The sequence below is a fragment of the Mustela nivalis genome (assembly GCF_964662115.1).
Source record: "Mustela nivalis genome assembly, chromosome: 11".
Classification (NCBI taxonomy): domain Eukaryota; kingdom Metazoa; phylum Chordata; class Mammalia; order Carnivora; family Mustelidae; genus Mustela; species Mustela nivalis.
The window spans coordinates 10,010,488-10,028,556 of NC_139030.1; positions in this window are offsets into that span (position 1 = coordinate 10,010,488).

Genomic DNA, 18,069 nt, shown 5'->3' on the forward strand with positions numbered 1-18,069 from the left:
CCATTTACTTTGAGAAGAACATTCTACTGGAGAGCACTTCACAGAACACCCTTGGGGAAACCCTGCTTTAAGATTTCATGCATAATTATCTCTCAGAGCTTCATAAATCTTGATGGATAAACACTTTACAATTCCCAATACCGTGTGAGCTACTGAAGGACAACTAGAGTCACTCACTTAGTTAATGATGGTTAATTGACAACTAAACAACTTTTTTACTGGCTCACTGACTGACAGGGCAATGAAAGGCCAGACAGCTTTACTTGAGGGAGGCCAGCCGTGAGGTAAATGAGAAGCTGACATTTCTAAGGCACCCGAGGTAATTTGCTCAGCCTAAGTGACATAGCCATTGCCATGAGTTGACTTCCTTTCCTCTGTAAGCATTAAATTTTGATATCAAAAATCACTTTTTTATGTTTTGGATTATTCCCTGAAGCAAGTGGAACATTCCACTTCAAGGAAAATTGCAAAAGAAAGGTTTATGTGTATCTGGCTCTCCTACCTTGCCCCCTGACTGCAGGAAAAGCACACACAGAGCTAGGACAGTGTTTCCCCTCACCTCAGGGAAACTACTCATCTGTGAGCAGAGAATTCCTTGCAGTGAGGGAATCCACAGATGACAGAAGACCCAAGCAGCAATGCTAAGGACCCCAGAGCTCTTCTTTGTGCCTCCTGGCCCCAGGCCCTTTTCACGGCCATTCAAGGGAATTCTAATGCAGGACATCCTATAGGGCCACCCACCTATGGACACAGATTGTAGAAGGTGAGCGTGAAGAGACAGCCTCACATAGAAGAATTCAATTTCACCCATTTTGTTGTTCCTACTGAGATCCCCACTATGTCCTTGCAGATCTCAATTTTTCTTCATTTTACAAGCTCTGTTTCCTAAAGGCAGAATATTTGGGAAAGATGGGAAAAGATGAAGACTAGAGAGGCTAGTGGTGCTGAGACAATCTTCTCTACTTAACTTGTCAGGAACACTGAGGGTTAATGCTGCTATTCTTCCTTGTTGAGATGCTAGAAATCAAGCTCCTTCCTCTTCTAGTTCCTCCTTATATTTTTCTTTAGGTGAAAAATCTGTGCAATATTCTTTAACAGAATCCTTCTTGAACCGCTTGTACTTTTTCAATACAATATAATATATTCAATAATATAAAGAAATACAACAGTCTAATGACAGAGCCATAGAATTTCACTGTTGATAATAACCTTCCAATATCTTTCTGAGACAGAATAACTTGAAGGTTCGTGCTAGGAAAAGTTTGGTCACTCTCTAGTAACTTTCTTTGCCTGGATTAGCTAAGAGGAAATGCTCCATGGACATCCAGTAGTATTTCTCCCCAGAGTTCTCCCATCACCCCGTATGTCTAGATAGCTTAACTCCACCCAGGACACCTTCTGCCAGAATGTTCTAAAATATGATAGCATGCTCATCTTCCTATACTCATGTAATAGTAGTAACTAATAATCATGTGTATGAAACATTGTGCTCAACGTTTTACATGCTCATTTGGTCCTATAATCGCAAACACTCTAAGAAGCAAATATTATTGCCCCTAATCTATAGTTGGGAAGACTAAGGATTTAGAAATCTTCGCCAATGCCAAAACTGAAAAATATAACTGCAACAACATGTTTTCTCTTTTTCAGTTATAAAGCACCTATATCTGCTCCTCCACTCATTTGAACTTAAATCTTTCTACTCTTAACCTCAAATTGACTCTTTCTGTATTGTAAAAAACACTTGGCATTTTAGAATTGCACATACAAAATTATAAAATATATAAGCTGGCATGCACCTTAGCAGTCCATCATTCAAGCAGAAATTCCTCATTTTTACATGAGAATATGATGTTCAGAAATATGAAGGTCCTCATTAAAAATCATGACAAGTCTTCATATCTTTAGACTTTTTCACATGGAGTTCTTTATTCAGCTGTACTGGGCCATGATTCCTTTTCACAACATAACCTTTTAAAAATTTATTTTAAATAGTATCTCCTTGCTATTGACATCCTCCAACAGTAGCAAGGGATGCTAATGCCTTAAGGTTAGAGTCAATAAATATAGAGTGCCCCGTGCTCTTTGCTTAGATTTCAGGGACATAGAGTAACTCGGTCTGCATGCAGCCCTGAATTAAGTCAGTATTTTATTCCATTACCTTCAATGGGATTCTCATTGCCCTTCCTAGAATAATTTAATTTCTCTCAATTCTCAAATTAAATGATACCTAAAAAGCTTAGCATCTTCCTCCAGGAGCACGAGGCATGTATCTTTTACTATTAGTGAAGACCATTAGCTTCAATAGAATGTCCTCTCTCTAACATCTACTACAAGAGTAATGCTCTCAGCCCCATAATGCAACTCATTTCCATGGCTCTGGATAAACAAGAGCAGGATATCTGCAATATTTTTTGACTAGGCATTTAAAGAAAGTGCATTGATGAAAGAGAGAAGAGCATTAGTGACTCTTAGAATTGGCTCATTTATATAAATGTTTTTTATACTATTGTTGCTTACATTGTAGTTCAATATTATATTAAGTGTGTCAATAATACAATCTGAATTTTATATATGAAAATAATCAAAAGGCTATACCTCATTAGAAATTCAAATAAAAATGACATCAACATTCATGTAGATAATCTCAGCTAATATTTCTTTTTTTAATTAAATTTATTTATTTTCAGCATAACAGTATTCATTATTTTTTCACCACACCCAGTGCTCCATGCAATCCGTGCCCTCTATAATACCCACCACCTGGTACCCCAACCTCCCACCCCCCGACCACTTCAAACCCCTCAGATTGTTTTTCAGAGTCCATAGTCTCTCATGATTCACCTCCCCTTCCAATTTCCCCCAACTCCCTTCTCCTCTCTATCTCCCCATGTCCTCCATATTCTTTGTTATGCTCCACAAATAAGTGAAACTGTATGATAATTGACTCTCTCTCCTTGACTTATTTCACTCAGCATAATCTCTTCCAGTCCCGTCCATGTTGCTACAAAAGTTGGGTATTCATCCTTTCTGATGGGGGCATAATATTCCATAGCATATATGGACCACATCAGCTAATATTTCTTGAGTGCTAGGGATTATTCTAAGTACTTTGCTGTCTTTACCTAATTTAATCTTAACGAGGTGAGTAACTTGCCCAACATCACATGGCTAGTAAGTAGTAGAGCTGGATTCAAGCCCAGAGAATACAGAGCCCAAGCTCTGAATCTATACCTTCTTGCTCTTTGGAGCCAAACTCAAGACTGAACACTGCACCACACATTCTACCCCATTTCCCCAGCCAGGGCAAGTGAGGAAGACTCAGATGAGCATGGAAAATTAATACAGACAATTTAAAATGTATATAATGCATTTGTGTTTTTTCTCAGTCTATAGAAACACACACAAACACAAATATGTTGAGATATTAGGAAATTATAAGGGGCACCAGTGGTCTCTTCTAGTTTCATATAATCGGCCAGTGAATCAGTCAAAAAATATTTGCTGAGTACCTCCTAGGTACTGTGATAAGTTGCCAGGCCTCTCAAGGGATCATGCTTCTTACTTTCCAACTTGAATTGGTAAGTGTATCATATCACTATGGTGATCCCACGGGCTCAAGGTATGTGTGCACCATGTCATAGCTGCTACAGTAAGGTGCCTATTGGTAGATTATTGATGATGGAGCTTGTAGTTGTGCACTGTCCTAAAGCATCTGATTAACTGAAGAGAGGCAAAACAGCCCCTTGAGATCTAAGTTCAACATAAGCCATCTCAAAGGGTTTACTGATACCCCACAACTCCCAATGTATAGGGCTTTCTGATAAAGTTGGATTGGAATGGGGTTTGGATCTGAAGGCAAAGGGAGGGTTTCAGTTACTTTGGCCCCAAAGTCAGTCTTTGGGCACCATATTCATAAAAAGCTCTAGCCACAAAAAAATTATTGAATGTGCTGATTCACTGGGCCTCAGTCACCAACCACAGGGATCAGCAGAATGGAGAGCCAAAGGAAGGAAGCTGAGCATCCCAGTCTGCTGCTTTAGATGATGGCACTGGACCCCCACATGTTTTTTGGTCTAGTGAGCTAGATTTCCTCACCAAACGGAGATGCAGGCAGCAAAAGAAAGGGGGGGAGGGGTATGTTTTCCACTTCTGAGATCGTTTATTTTGTGGGGGGAGATTTTATGTATTTGTTTTGGGACACCTGGGTGGCTCAGTCTGTTAAGCGTCTGCCTTCAGCTCAAGTCATGGTTCTAGGTCCTGGGATCAATGCGTGCATTGAGTTCCTTACTCAGACGGGAGCCTGCTTCTCCCTCTGCCTGCTGCTCTCCTGCTTGTGCATGCCCTCTCTCCCTTTCTCTCTCTGATAAATAAATAAAATGTTTTAAAAAATAAAATAAAGATTTTATTTATTTATTTGAAAGAGAGCAGGAGAGAGGGGCGGAGGGAGAAGCAGGCTCCCTAGCGAGCAGGGAGTCCGATGTGCCTAGGACGGTGGGATCATGACCTGAGTCAAAGGCAGATACTTAAACCACTGAGCACCCCCGGTGCCCCTGGGAGGTTTTCTTAGGTGAAAGTGGATCATCAGATCAGACTCTCAGAGCCTTCTTCAGACAAAAAGAAATCCCTACTCTTGTCTAACTGGGAAAAAAAGATTGGAGAAAGCCCTCTAATCTTGAGAAACAGACTGCCGGGCAGGGAAGGGGGCTGCTCAAACCCACCGTTGCCATGCAGTGTCATAAGACTGCCTTGGGCAAAGGAATTACCCAGCAGACACAGGCAGCTCTGACCAGGTGCAAGCTCTAGCTAGGTGACATGACTCCAACAGAGGAAGAGACTTGAGCAGAATCTCAGAGATCTTGTAAGATAAGAAGCTTTTCAATGACCATGCAGAAGAGGCAGAATAGATTATTTTAGAAAGATAGCAGGATGAGAAGAGGCCCAGGAGACAAGGGCAGCTAAGCTACAGGAGGGTGGGGAAAGGTTCAGACCAGGGAGGGTCGTGGGGCTTGGGGTGCAGAAGGACAAGTGGCAGAGGCTGACAGGAACAGGAACATCATCAGGGAGCCTGCACCCCATTCTGCAAGGCAGCAGCCTCCCCTCTGTGGCCCAGAAGGGAGGGTTTTCTGGTAAGTTCCTCAGGACAACAGCGCTGTGCAGGTCCAGAACCCAGCAAATAGATGGCGTGGGAGCCCTGGCTGCATTCAGCTAGGGCAGCTGCTTTTTACTGGAATTTAAAATAAGTAAATTTTCATAGGAACAAAGTGTTCTGAAGGCTTAAAAAAAAAAAAAAAAAATAGGCGACTGAAAATCACCACAGCACGGAACAAGGATCCAGAACCTTGTGTATAGCTACTGATTTTAAGCATGGTTTGTGGTCATCATTGGACTGCCTGCTCCTTTGAGACAGGAAGTACATTTACATTTTTTTTTTCTTTAAAGTAGGCTCCACACACGGCCCCGGGGTTTGGGGCTTGGATCAAGACCTGAGCTGAGATCAAGAGTAAGTCCCATGCCTAACTGACTGAGGCACTCAGGCGCCCCATTTATATGTTTTCCTACAAAGGACTTGGTTCTGTTCACCATATGCAATGCTTATTAAAACAGTTCCTTTCCAACACTGCGGTGCCCTCGCCAGGATCACTCAGTGGTAATTCTCTGTCTCAGCAATCTCAACAGCCCCTCAGTGCTTGCTCGTTTTCTTCTCTGATTTCGCCTGGTGTTCTGGCATAAAAATCCCCTTGCCCCAGACCTTTCCCTCCTACAGAAACAGGCAGACACTTAGACGTCTGCACACCAAGACCTGGGCAGACGCTGGCCCCCTCCTCCCAGGCTCCTCACCTCTGCCCCCTCTCCCTCCGGCTGCAAACAAAATGTCTGTGCTGTTCTGACCAGGTGAATGTCAAGAAGCAAAAGGGAGACAAGAGGCAGTGGTGTTCCATCCTCTGGAAATCAAGAGGAAGGAAAAACAGCTGGGAATGGAGCGAGAAAGCACATAAAATAAAACCATAATACTGTTGCAAGTGAGATAAAGGTCAATGGATTTCAAAATGTCAGATGACAAAAGGATAATTTCCCTTCCAGTTTTCAGTTAGTACAGTTTAGTTGCTGCCAAGTTTTAAATGGTTCCAACTTCATGAACATTTTTTACTCTTGTATTAGCGGTTATCAATTTATTCAAGTTTATATTAATATCCTCATAAATGTCAATCAGCACCTTAAGTGGTGTGAAAATTTTTTGTAGATAGATTCTATCTTGGGCATAATGATTGTTCATTGGCTCAGTTATAAAAATGCTCGAAGCTCTGTTGAGGGACAGTGTGGAGGCAAGGCTGCTAGGAGGTGAAGGTGGCAGGAAGATACAAAATTCTTCAACATTCCGTGCTCATTGATCTTTGAGGATAATGAAAAATATCCAAATCACAAATGCTGGTGATACCTGGAACACTTAGCCAACTTTTACTGAGTTTCTGTGTATGACAGGCATTGGGCCATAGATGTAGGAAGGAGGGAAGGGACTGACTCTCTTTAGAGATTCTTTAGGAGATCAGATTACTAACCCTAAAGACATTATGGGTGCTTAATAAAATGTACATTAACTTCATATTGTTGCGACCACTCATAATAATCATAATAAATGGTCGTCTTCATGTGTCAGGCAGTTGGAATGCAATATTTTAATTTAGGGCTAGTTACTACTAGTCTTAATTTACAGATGAGGAATTTGAGGTTCAAATAAGTTAGAAGACACCCCTGAGACCACACAACCAGTTAGGGGGAAAATCCAACATTTTTACTTAATCCAGTCTGACTCTAGAACTCAATCTCTTCCTACTGCATGTTGATACCTGCTGAATATCAACAAAGTAATGTTCAATTATCACATTTTCAAGATGAACTAGACCCATAAAGGAGTCTGTATAAACAAAAGAGCAAATAAGACCACAAGGTATATTTTCTCAAGTTTTATATAATTTTCTTTTCAATGTCTGAGCAAAGCATCATTCTCAGATTCTTTCAGGAATAAGGTCTGTATGATATACTTGAGTGATTTATTAAGTATCTCATTTTCCTTTGTTCTCATTTTTTCTCTTCTTTCTTTAGCTCCTAATATAGCACCAGACGCACTAGTAGCTCTGAGGAGCTAAAGATTCTTAAAGCATTTGCTGTGTTGACTGTAATCCCTCCTTCTCTCTTTGATCTCTATGCAAGTTCATGTGCCAGACTCACAGAACATGGCTTATAGAGGGATAAAGGCACAGTCCCTACCCTAGAGATGCTTAAGGACCAGAGAGTGCAGGCGGAAAAATGACATCCAAACTGTTTCGTCATATCAATAAGGTAGTAGAAGTACCAGCAAGGTCAAAGCGAGTCAAGAGACTGAGATATTGGTCTCTATGGGAGAGTAGTACAAACTTCAGAGAAGGCAGCCACTAGACAACCTGAACAGGGAAGGAAGTAAGGGGCATGGTCGTGTTTGTTATAAGTTGAAAAAACACTGCACAAAGGCAGGTGGTATGAGTGTGTATGATGGGTTTAGAACAGGTAGGTAGTTGCCGTTCGCTAGGATGAAAGGAACATGAAGGCATATGGTGGAAATTGGGACTGGAGAGAATGAATTCAATACCACAGAGTTTAAATTTATATTCTGCAAGAAGTAAAATGAGGGGAAGTTTTTTTTATAAGAAACGCAACATGGTCAAACATCTGTTTTAGGTAAATAACTGGCTAAAGAATAAATAAAGAAAGTAAGAGCAGAAGCCCTGACACTAGATTTTAGAGCAGTAACCCACAGTTAGAGACGCTTTCATTTGGATGAGGAGTCAGGTGTATTAGAGTTCTTCTGTTCCCTCTTGCTGTATGCAAAGAGTATAAACAGAACCCTGCCTCCCTATGAAGGCAGATGAACAGGTAGATCTATGCCGTGCTCTTCTCCCTTCATCCCTTTTCCCCCTTTTTCCTTGAGCAGGATTTTGTGTTTTCCAAGAAGACTGCCAATGGGGGATGCCTGGGTCTGGGTGTCTCAGTCATTGATTGTGTGCCTTTGGCTCAGGCAGATCTTGGTGTCCTTAGATCAAGCCCCAAATTCAACTCCCTGTTCAGTGGGGAACCTGCTTATCTCTCTACAGCTCTCCCATGCTTGTGTTCCCTCTCTCACTATCTCCTTCTGTAACAAATAAACAAAATCTTAAGAAAAAAAAAAAGTCAGGGGCTCCTGGGTGGCTTAGTAGGTTAAAGTCTCTGCCTTCGGCTCAGGTCATGATCCCAGGGTCCTGGGATCGAGCCCCACATTGGGCTCCCTGCTGAACAGGGAGCCTGCTTCCTCCTTTCTCTGCCTGCCTCTCTGCCTACTTGTGATCAGTGGATTTGAATGCACAGAGTCCTTGGTACTCCCTTAAAATGTTGGATGCATCCCTCTCTGAGGCAAAATGGAAGAGTCTTCAGAATGATTTGAGAAACTTCAAATATGGTCTCAAAGCAATAAGGAGATGTTCAGGAACTGACGACATAAGAAACAACTTCTAATACAGCACTCATGCTATAACCACATAGCATGATTAGTGGATACCAGATTCTCCAATAGTCCCTGCCCATTAATTCCTTCTGGATAATAAAAACATCCAAATCAAAAATGATGGCAATATTCTGGATATTTAACAGGTTTTATTGAGTTTCTGTAAGTACATATACAGTGAGTTTCTGTATCTGCATTGCAAGTATATACATATGTGAGAGAGAATATAACATTGTTGTGTTTTTTTTTTTGTTTTGTTTTTTGTTTTTTGTTTTTTTTTTTTGGTGTTTTTTTTGCAAAATGGTGGTTTATTAAAGCACGGGGACAGGACCCGTGCGCAGGAAGAGCTGCTGCCCCGGGTTGTGAGGAGTGGCTGGTTATATACACAGGAGTTGGGTAGGTGAGGACAAAGGGATGTTCAGAAGGGCTATTGGGGCAAAGAATACTATCAGGATATAGAAGGCCTGGTTACTATCAAGTAAAGACAATTGGGAGTCTCCTGGTGGAATGTTACATTCCTGCTATCAAGCATCCTTGTTAATGAGTTTTTTAACAATGAAATGTATACAGTTTTACTTAATAATCTGTAAAAAGTCATACGCTGGCAGAGTGACACATTCTCTGTCTCAGCAGATATATTTATATTTATTATATATATTATGTTTTTATTTATTTTATATTATATAATTACATTTATATGTATGTATATATCGTATAATATTATTGATATTTAAATTTTAATTATTGAAATTTGAATTTAGAATATTGCTAATTCTATATATTAACATTATATATTATATATAATTCCACATGAGGGCACAAAGCCTCATGTACAAAGGTTTGCAAGCATTAATCAAAATATGCAATGTTTTAAAACAATTTCAGAGCAAGTACTTCAAATAGAAATGCTTTAAATAATAAAGCTTTGTGAACTTCAGTCCTTTCTTTCCCTAGAAAGGCAGTTTAGCAATTTGGCTACTCATATAATGCTTCTAGTAATTCAAATGTGGAAAACTCTATGACAAATAGAATTGTAATGGAACTCAACCTAAACTTCAGAGGAAAAAAAAAAAAAAAAATCTGGCTCAGACTAAACTTCCCTGAGTAAATGAAAACCAGAGTCTACAGTAATGTTTCAAGTCAGATTAACAGGATTAATCATAACAAAGACATCACCAGCCACAATTATAACCAATTAGTCAATTTGGGACAATGGAGTATAAAACAGAGTTTTTAAGTGTCTCCAGCCCTGTAAAATCCTGGAAGGGGGATGAAGTATAAGCAATAATAGATATACCAACATTTTTACTGTGGATCTGAACTAAAGTAAGTCTTTTCATATGTTATTCCATTCAATGTTCACAGAAGTCTTGTGAGATACCATGGAGTATATCTGCCAAGTCTATTGGGAACTGTCTCTGAACTCTGCAGTAATTAGTCAGATGGAACCAGAAACACTACCCTTGTTCAAGAAGAGGCTGCGTTTTTCTACAGTTGCTTCCCGGTCCCCAAGTCCCAAGCATGTGGCATTGCCCATCATTCTTCTGAACAGCTGGCATCTAAGCTGTTTTTACATTGTAATTGCATAGAACACCAGGTGAACTCACAGTGCAGCAGGTTGCCCACTGTGAAGGTCATTCTCATATGTATCACCTTAGAGGGAGAGCAACAGACCGTAGGGTTCCTTCTCTGGAACACAGCCACAGTGGATCTGGCAAGTGCCAGCCCATCCTGCATCCCTGCAGAAAGCCGGGAGATCTGGTGACTCTGTGCCTCTTTTTGCTGACCCTTCACTCATAAATTTCCCTAGAATGACCTGTTGCCTGCAACTATTAGTATGTCATTAGGGACTGAAATGAAATTAAGTAACATTAAAAGTCCTCCAGAAGCTGAAAGCTATGTTACAGATTTCCGTGTATCTGATTTCAAAGTGATTCTTGTTAGTAAGATCAACATGTCCAAAGTCATGATTTTATTAAATTGTGTGGTTAGAGACTCCACCAAGCTTGCCAATTCACAAGCTATTGGTTATCTTCACAGCATAATCTACCTCAAAGAGTAAAATCAAGACCATCTGCACCATAAAGATCATGGTGTTTAGGATTATATCAGTTTTAGGGACCCTAAATTCAGATGTATGGAACCATTATCTCTGATGGAAATGATACCAAATCTGCAATTCTTAATGGGCGCCCAAGGCACTCAAAAGTTTAAGATGCATTGCTTTATAGAAGTCGTCCTGAACTTGCCACAGGAACCATGTGTGTATGGGGCACATGTCAGACCACCCATCTTCTCTCAGAATTGAGGATGTTACAGGAAGCAGAGTTATCTGTCAGGAGGGAGTCTTTTGTGAAATCTAACCTCCTAGCCTCAGTAGTAGAAAAAAGAGAAAAGTAAGTTTTTATGGCATCACAGGGCTTTTCAGATCCAGCTGAAACTCTTATAAGTGGTTTCTGATACATGAATTCAAGGAACATGCTGGAGTCTGGTCAAGAGAATGCCAAGAAAGTGTGTGTACCCTCCTAGGGGGTTGACAAAAGTACTGTGGGCTATCGGGCGTCTGGGTGGCTCAGTGGGTTAAAGCCTCTGCCTTGGGCTCAGGTCATGAGCCCAGGGTCCTGGGATCGAGCCCCGTGTTGGGCTCTCTGCTCAGCTCTCTGCTTCCCTCTCTCTGCCTTCCTCTCTGCCTGCTTGTGATCTCTGCTTGTCAAATAAATAATAAATAAAATCTTAAAAAAAAAAATACGGTGGGCTAGTCTGAGCCACACTGAGACAGGTAGGGAGGAGAACCAGTAAAAGCTCTAAGAGAAAGAACCATAGTTTCCTTCTTCCTGCCCTGGGAAAGTAAACAGTTGTGAACCTGCTCCTGCAATCCAGGGAGAACCAGGAATGAACTGACAAAAACGTGGACCAGACATGTACTCAGGTAGGACAGGGCGGAGTTGCCACAGTCCCAATATGGGCAGGAGATTTACTAGTTTGAAGACAGCACTCCTGTTCATCTTATATTTTATTCACCCTTCTCCTTCCTCTCTAGCCTCATAAGAGAGAACTCAGGCTTCACTTCAAAAGAAACTTGGGAAGAGACTTGAGATCGAGAAATACTTCACCTAATTCATCAGTGTTAAGCATGTCAAGAACCAACCCTTCCCACGCACTGTTATAAATCACTCTGCTTAGAACAATAGGAAATATGGTATTCAAATGCAGCACCAATTGTTGTGAATTCCAAACGACCAAGCAAAAGTCAAACGCAAGCCTTGGAGGGAGATATAATTTCATGGTACTTTTTGAGGACCTATAAATTTTGAAAAATAAGTTGGGCATAGCTAACATGGTAGAAAACCAAATAAAAAATGATTAGTCACTAGAAAAGAAATAAAAAAAAAATACATTTCATTCATTCTGTTCAGTACCTGACACACAGAAGATGTTTGGTAATTTTTCTGAGGAATCCATGAATAAATTCCAAGACTCCCAGAGTTATTACTGCAAATCCTCAATACAGTCAGGCCCTCACCTTTGATAAGATAATACAAGATCAGCGCAGGCTTATGGGTTATCTGTCTTTATCATGGGACTGGCAAAAGCTCTCATACAAACTAACCAAACATATTCAATCTTTGGTGATTTTGCCAATTTACTTCCATATTACTTAGCTTAGTTGTTTTTTATTTTTTAATCCACTGCTTATAAAGAAGAATATGATATTTTCTCCCTGGTGAATGACTAATTTAGAAAACAAAGTGGGGGTGACTGTGTCTGTGTTTGGGGCAATGAAACTTCAGTAAATGGATTAATGAGACTTCTTTTCAGATAGCTATCGATAGCCATGCAATATCTAGGTCAAGAACTACATACACTCTAAATAGGGAGCTTGTAGAAGCTTAAATGAGGTCTCAGCATCCGTAAGGAATGTTATGTTCCACTATAATTATGTTATCAAAGTGAAAGATGGCTTAGTGAAAAACAGCCATAAAAATGAATTGCTAGAATCATGTATTTATAAAAGAGGATATATATGGATTTCTTTGTTTACTGACAGAAGAAATATTGAATTTCTATTTTGCAATCTTCAAAGTGTTTCAATTGTGAAGGATCTTTCCCTTAATCATACCGTAGCCAAAGTTTATCAGATTTCCTAAGTGTTTCCTTGACCAGCTCATTGTATTCCCATTTTTATTTCAGATTTCAATATATTAACTCATTGAAAACAAGATCGTGGACTATATTTTTTGTGGTTCCTCTTCTTTATTTAATCTTGTTAGAGATGGCAGTTAATATTCACATGCCAGGAATGGATTGATATTTATTAATGCATACATGCATATTCACATGTGGTTACTTCCTAAACAATGTGAATGTTGCCATCTCTGGTGATTAAGAAACAAATATATAAATAAGATCAAAAATTTTAAGATAATTTAGTAATTTCTCTGGAAGGAAAATTCTACCTTGGTCTGGCAAACAACCTGGCTCCAGAGTTCTGGTCTTTCCCATTCTTTCTAATTAACATTCAAAATGTATTTCCATACATTTTTTTAATGAAAAAATAAGTAGTAAATTTCTCCTAATTTTCCCTTCAAAACCACAAACTGTTACTTGGTTAATATTTGGAAACTCGTACATAAGATACATACACGCATGTTCACATATGTGTATGATGCATATGTGTATATATACATATATGCAGATATGTGTATTCATGGGCATGCATATATGTGCATACACATAGGTACACATGTAGACAGAATATCTTGAATTTTGTTTTTCACACAGCATTCCAAAATATGAAAATGCATGTTTATCATTAAATTAAAACATTCCTATTGATAGATAGATGTGCAGGTTCTCTTTAATTTCCTACTGTCAGACACCGTCCTGAAATAAACAACTTTGTATTTGTGTTTGAATATGCTTATATAACTCTTTTTCCTCACAATAGCCTTCTAAGTGTGAAACTGCAACATCAGAGGATTTTAAATATTCATACATTTTAAACATTCAAATTGCTCTCAACAAATACTGTCAGACCTGTGAACAGTCTGAGATTTTACCCTGCTAACAAGTCAGCCCGCTGCAGGTTCACAGATGCTTGCAGAAGATATGAGACTCCTAGGTCAGAGAAAAGGACTTTGCTGTTCCCATTAGAACAGGCAACATGTTTCATGGTAATCTTGGTTCCACTTGCCCCTCCCCTTAAGGCCCATGGCAGCACAGAGTGGCCCAAGTGAATTCTACACATACAGTGGAATATTGCTTAGGAACCTCAAGTCTTTTAAAGGGACCACAGCAAACCTGCTAGACTTCTGAGCTGGAAGGAGACATTATTTTTATTTTCCTGGGGACTTAATAAATCCATTCTCTTCTCTAGGGGGAGATACTATGTTTTCCAAGGCAGTTTGCTCTACAAATATCCTTGAAAAAATTGTCAGAAACAGAAGCTATCAGTGTGTCTGTTCACAAAATTTAGAAAAATACAAGAGGCCCATGGAGGACTGTCTCCCACAATTTACACTCTTACTAGCAGCAGAATCCACTCTTGGGAGTAAGGATGATTAAACTCAAGTGTGAGAGGAGTTGACCAGCACTTCTGATTTTCTATACAGGCAAATCAAGAGGGAATTTAGAATTTTGAGTTGTGGATTTGGTAAAGGTATGCAATCAGTTTGGTACTTCCCCAGCAAATGGAGTATGAAAAATTGCCTGTAAGAGTTTTATGGCATAGAAATGGCATACCTCATATCTTCCAATATCCCATTCGTCAAAATTCAGTCACAGGGCTTTCCTTAACTGCAAGGGAGGCTAAAAAATGCAGTCTTATCATGTTTCCAGGAGTGACAAGAAACAGAATTTTCTGAACACGTGGCTTTCCTGGCCACATAGACTCTCTGTGATTAAAGTCCCATAAGATTTTTCCACAAATTCCTTCCATACCGGGTTTTGCACATCAGGCCAAATTTCTCTTCTCATTTCCACCACCAAAGGCTCTCCTCTTCAAGAATCCATTAGTAAGAGGTGAAGATATGTGTGCCACCAGTAAAGGAATAGTAGAATGAAATAAAGACATTCCCCAGGTAGTAAGTAGGGAATGTGCAGGGACCTCTGTCAAAACTGTGAATTTTTCCACTCAACCTATCAAGTTTTCTCAGCTTGAAAATTCTGATTGGAAATTACTTTTAGTACTAAAGAGAAATAGAAGATATTGCAGACTAACACTGAAAAATTGCAGACTGAGTCATTTTCAACAAGACACTCACACTAACCTCTTCTTGCTAAAGTCTTCTAAAGTTCTCTAGCTCAGTTTTGACCTCTCTTTTATTTTTATTTTTTCCAGTTTTACTGAGAAATAATTGGCATATAGCACTGTGTAAGTTTAAGGCATAAAGTATGATGGCTTGATTTATATATACTGTGAAATGATTACCACAGTAGGCTCAGTTAACAACCATTTTTTCATATAGGTACAATTATAAGAAAAGAAGGGGGGAAAAAAGGAAAATATTCTGTCTTGTGATGAGAACTCAGAGGATTTGCTCTCTTAAACTTTTCTTAAACTTTTCTATGTATCATACAGTACTGTTAGCTCTAGTCACCATGTTGTACATTACATTCCTAGTACTTATTCATCTTATAACCAGAAGTTTGTACCTTTTGTCACCTCCTCCAATTTCCCTGTGCCCCCCCCCAACCCCACTTCTGGTAACCACAAGTCTGATCTCTTTTTCTATGAGATTGTGTTTGTTTGTTTAGATTTCACATATGCATGTAATAATGCAGTATTTGTCTTTGTCTGATTTCTTTCACGTAGCCTAATTCCTTTAAGGTCTATCGATGTTGTTGCAAATGGTACAATAGTAAGATTTCCTTGTTCTTTTACGGCTGATTAATATTTCATATTACTTTACATACATACCACAACTTGAAGAAGTTTATCTATCCATCTATGGACACTTCAGTTGTTTCCATGTCTTGACTATCGTGAATAACATGGAGGTGCAGATAGTGGTTTTGTTTCCTTTGGATACATTCCCAAAACTCTAATTGCATGATCATATGGTAGCTCTGTTTTTAAATTTCTCTACATCCACACCAGCATTCATTACCACTTGTTTTTTTGATACTAGACGTTCTACAGGCCTGAAGTGATACCTCACAATGCTTTTAATATGCCTCCCCCTAATGACTAGTGATGTTGAACATCTTTTCATGTACCTGCTGGCTTTTCATGTATCTTCTTTGGAGAAATGTCTATTCAGGTCCTTTGCCTAGCTTTTATTGTGTTTTTTTTTTTTGTTTTTATGCTATTGAGTTGTAGGAGTCCTTTATATATTTTTAACATCAACCCCTTATCAAATATATGGTTTGCAAATATTTTTTCCCATTTCCATAGGTTTTTTTGTCACTTTGGGCTTGGTTTCTTTTGCTGTGAAGAAGCTTTTTAGTTTGATGTAGTCCCACTTACTTATTTTTGATTCTGTTGCCTGTGCTTTTGGTGTCATAGCCAAAAAATCATCACCATGACATTACCTATGTCATGAAGCTTTAATCCCATTTTCTTCCAGGAATTTCATGATTTCAAGTCTTCATTTAAGTATTTAATCCATTTTTAATTCATTTTTGTAAGTGGTATAAAATTTGGATCCAATTTCATTCTTTTACATGTGAATATCTAATTATTCAGTACCATTTATTGACAAGATTGTTTTTCTTTACTTTACTTTTTTTTTTTTCCTCCATTGAGTATTCTTGGCTCCCTTATCAAATATTAGCTGAGTTTTATTCTGGACCCTCAATTCTGTTTCTTTGGTCTGTTTGCCTGTCTTTAGCCCAGTACCATACCTTTTTAATGATTATAGTTTTTTAATATACTTCAATATCAGGAAGTATGATGTCTCCTGCTTGGTACTCATTTCTTGGGATTTCTTTGGATCTTTGGGGTCTTTCATGATTCCATATAAATTTTAGAAGTGTTTTTCCTATTTCTGCAGTTAATTGATTTATAAATGTTTAATCATCCCAGGGGTAAGTCCCACTTCATTATGGTGAATGATCCTTCTAATGTGCTGCTGAATTCACCTTCCTAGTATTTTATTGGAAGTTTTTGCATCTGCATTCATCACGGATATTGACCTATAGTTTTATTTGTCAGTTTTTTCTAGTCTTGTCTTTTTTTGGCTTTTATATTCAGGATAACACTGGTCTTGTAAAATGAGTTTGGGAGTATTCCCTCCACTATGATTTTTTGGAAGACTTTGAGAAGGATTGGTGTTAATTCTTCTTTGAATGTTTGTAAAATTCAACAGCGAATCCATCTGGTCCTGAGCTAGACTTCATGAGGAAATATTACTGATTCAGTCTCTTTGCTAGTAATTAGTATATTTAGATTTTCTATTTCTTTTGATTCATTCTTGGTAAGTTGCATGTTTCTACAAATTATCCTTTTCTTCTAGCTGGTCTGGTTTGTTAAAGTATAGTTGTTCATAGTATCCTTTTATGAGCCTTTTAATTTCTGTGGTATCAGTTATAATGGTTTCTTTTTCATTTATAATTTTATTAATTTGGGTCTCTTCTCATGTTTCCTTAGTTAGTCTAAGGGTTTGTCTATTTTGTTTATCTCGACAAAGAACCAACACTTCGGTTAATCTTTTCTATTGTTTTTCTGTTCCCTATTTCATTTATTTCTGCTCTCATCTTTATTATTTTCTTCCTTCTGCAACTTTGGGCTCAGTGCATTCCTCTTTTCTGATTTCTTACAGCATAGAGTTGTCGTTTATTTGTGATCTTGCTTTTAATCTAGGTGTTTATTATTCTAAATTTCCCTCTTAAAACTGCTTTTGCTACATTCCACAAGTTCTGGTAGGTTGTGTTTCTGTTTTTCTTTGTCTCATGAAACTTTTTTGTTTTCCCTTTAATTGCTTCTTTGTTGCACTGGTTATTCAAGAAGAATACGGTTTAATTTCCATGTGTTCATGAATTTTCCAATTTTCCTCTTGTTATTGATTTCTGGTTTCATGCCATTGAGGTCAAAGAAGATACTTGGTATGATTTCAGTTTTCTTGTATTTGCTAAAACTTGTTCTGTGGCATAACATATGGTCTATCTTAGAAAATGTTCCATGGGGGAATGCAAAGATGTCAGCGAAGTAGGAGGAGGTGCCCTTTCAACTTCTACCCTAAAGTGAGCTGATTACCTAGCAAAGAACTCTGATCACCCATGAAATCAGCCTGAGATTAGAATTATACACTTCTGGATCTCTACTGGGGCAGAAGATGCCAGTGGGCAGGTAAAGTGGAGTGGGAACGTCGGACTGATACCAGAAGTTAAAAGGGGGAGGGGGCCACCAGAAGCGACCCATTGGAAAGTAATACCCCAATATGAGAAAGCCCTGTGATTGGGGACCAGCATTAACTTGGAGTCTGATTGAAAGCACTCAAAAAGAGCAAAGGATCCTGGGGGGAAATTGTGGGAATTGTGGGAATCAGGGTGGTTAGCCACCCATGGTGGTGAGCCAGAGAGAGTGCAGCAAAGAAGACACGTCTTGGTCCCTG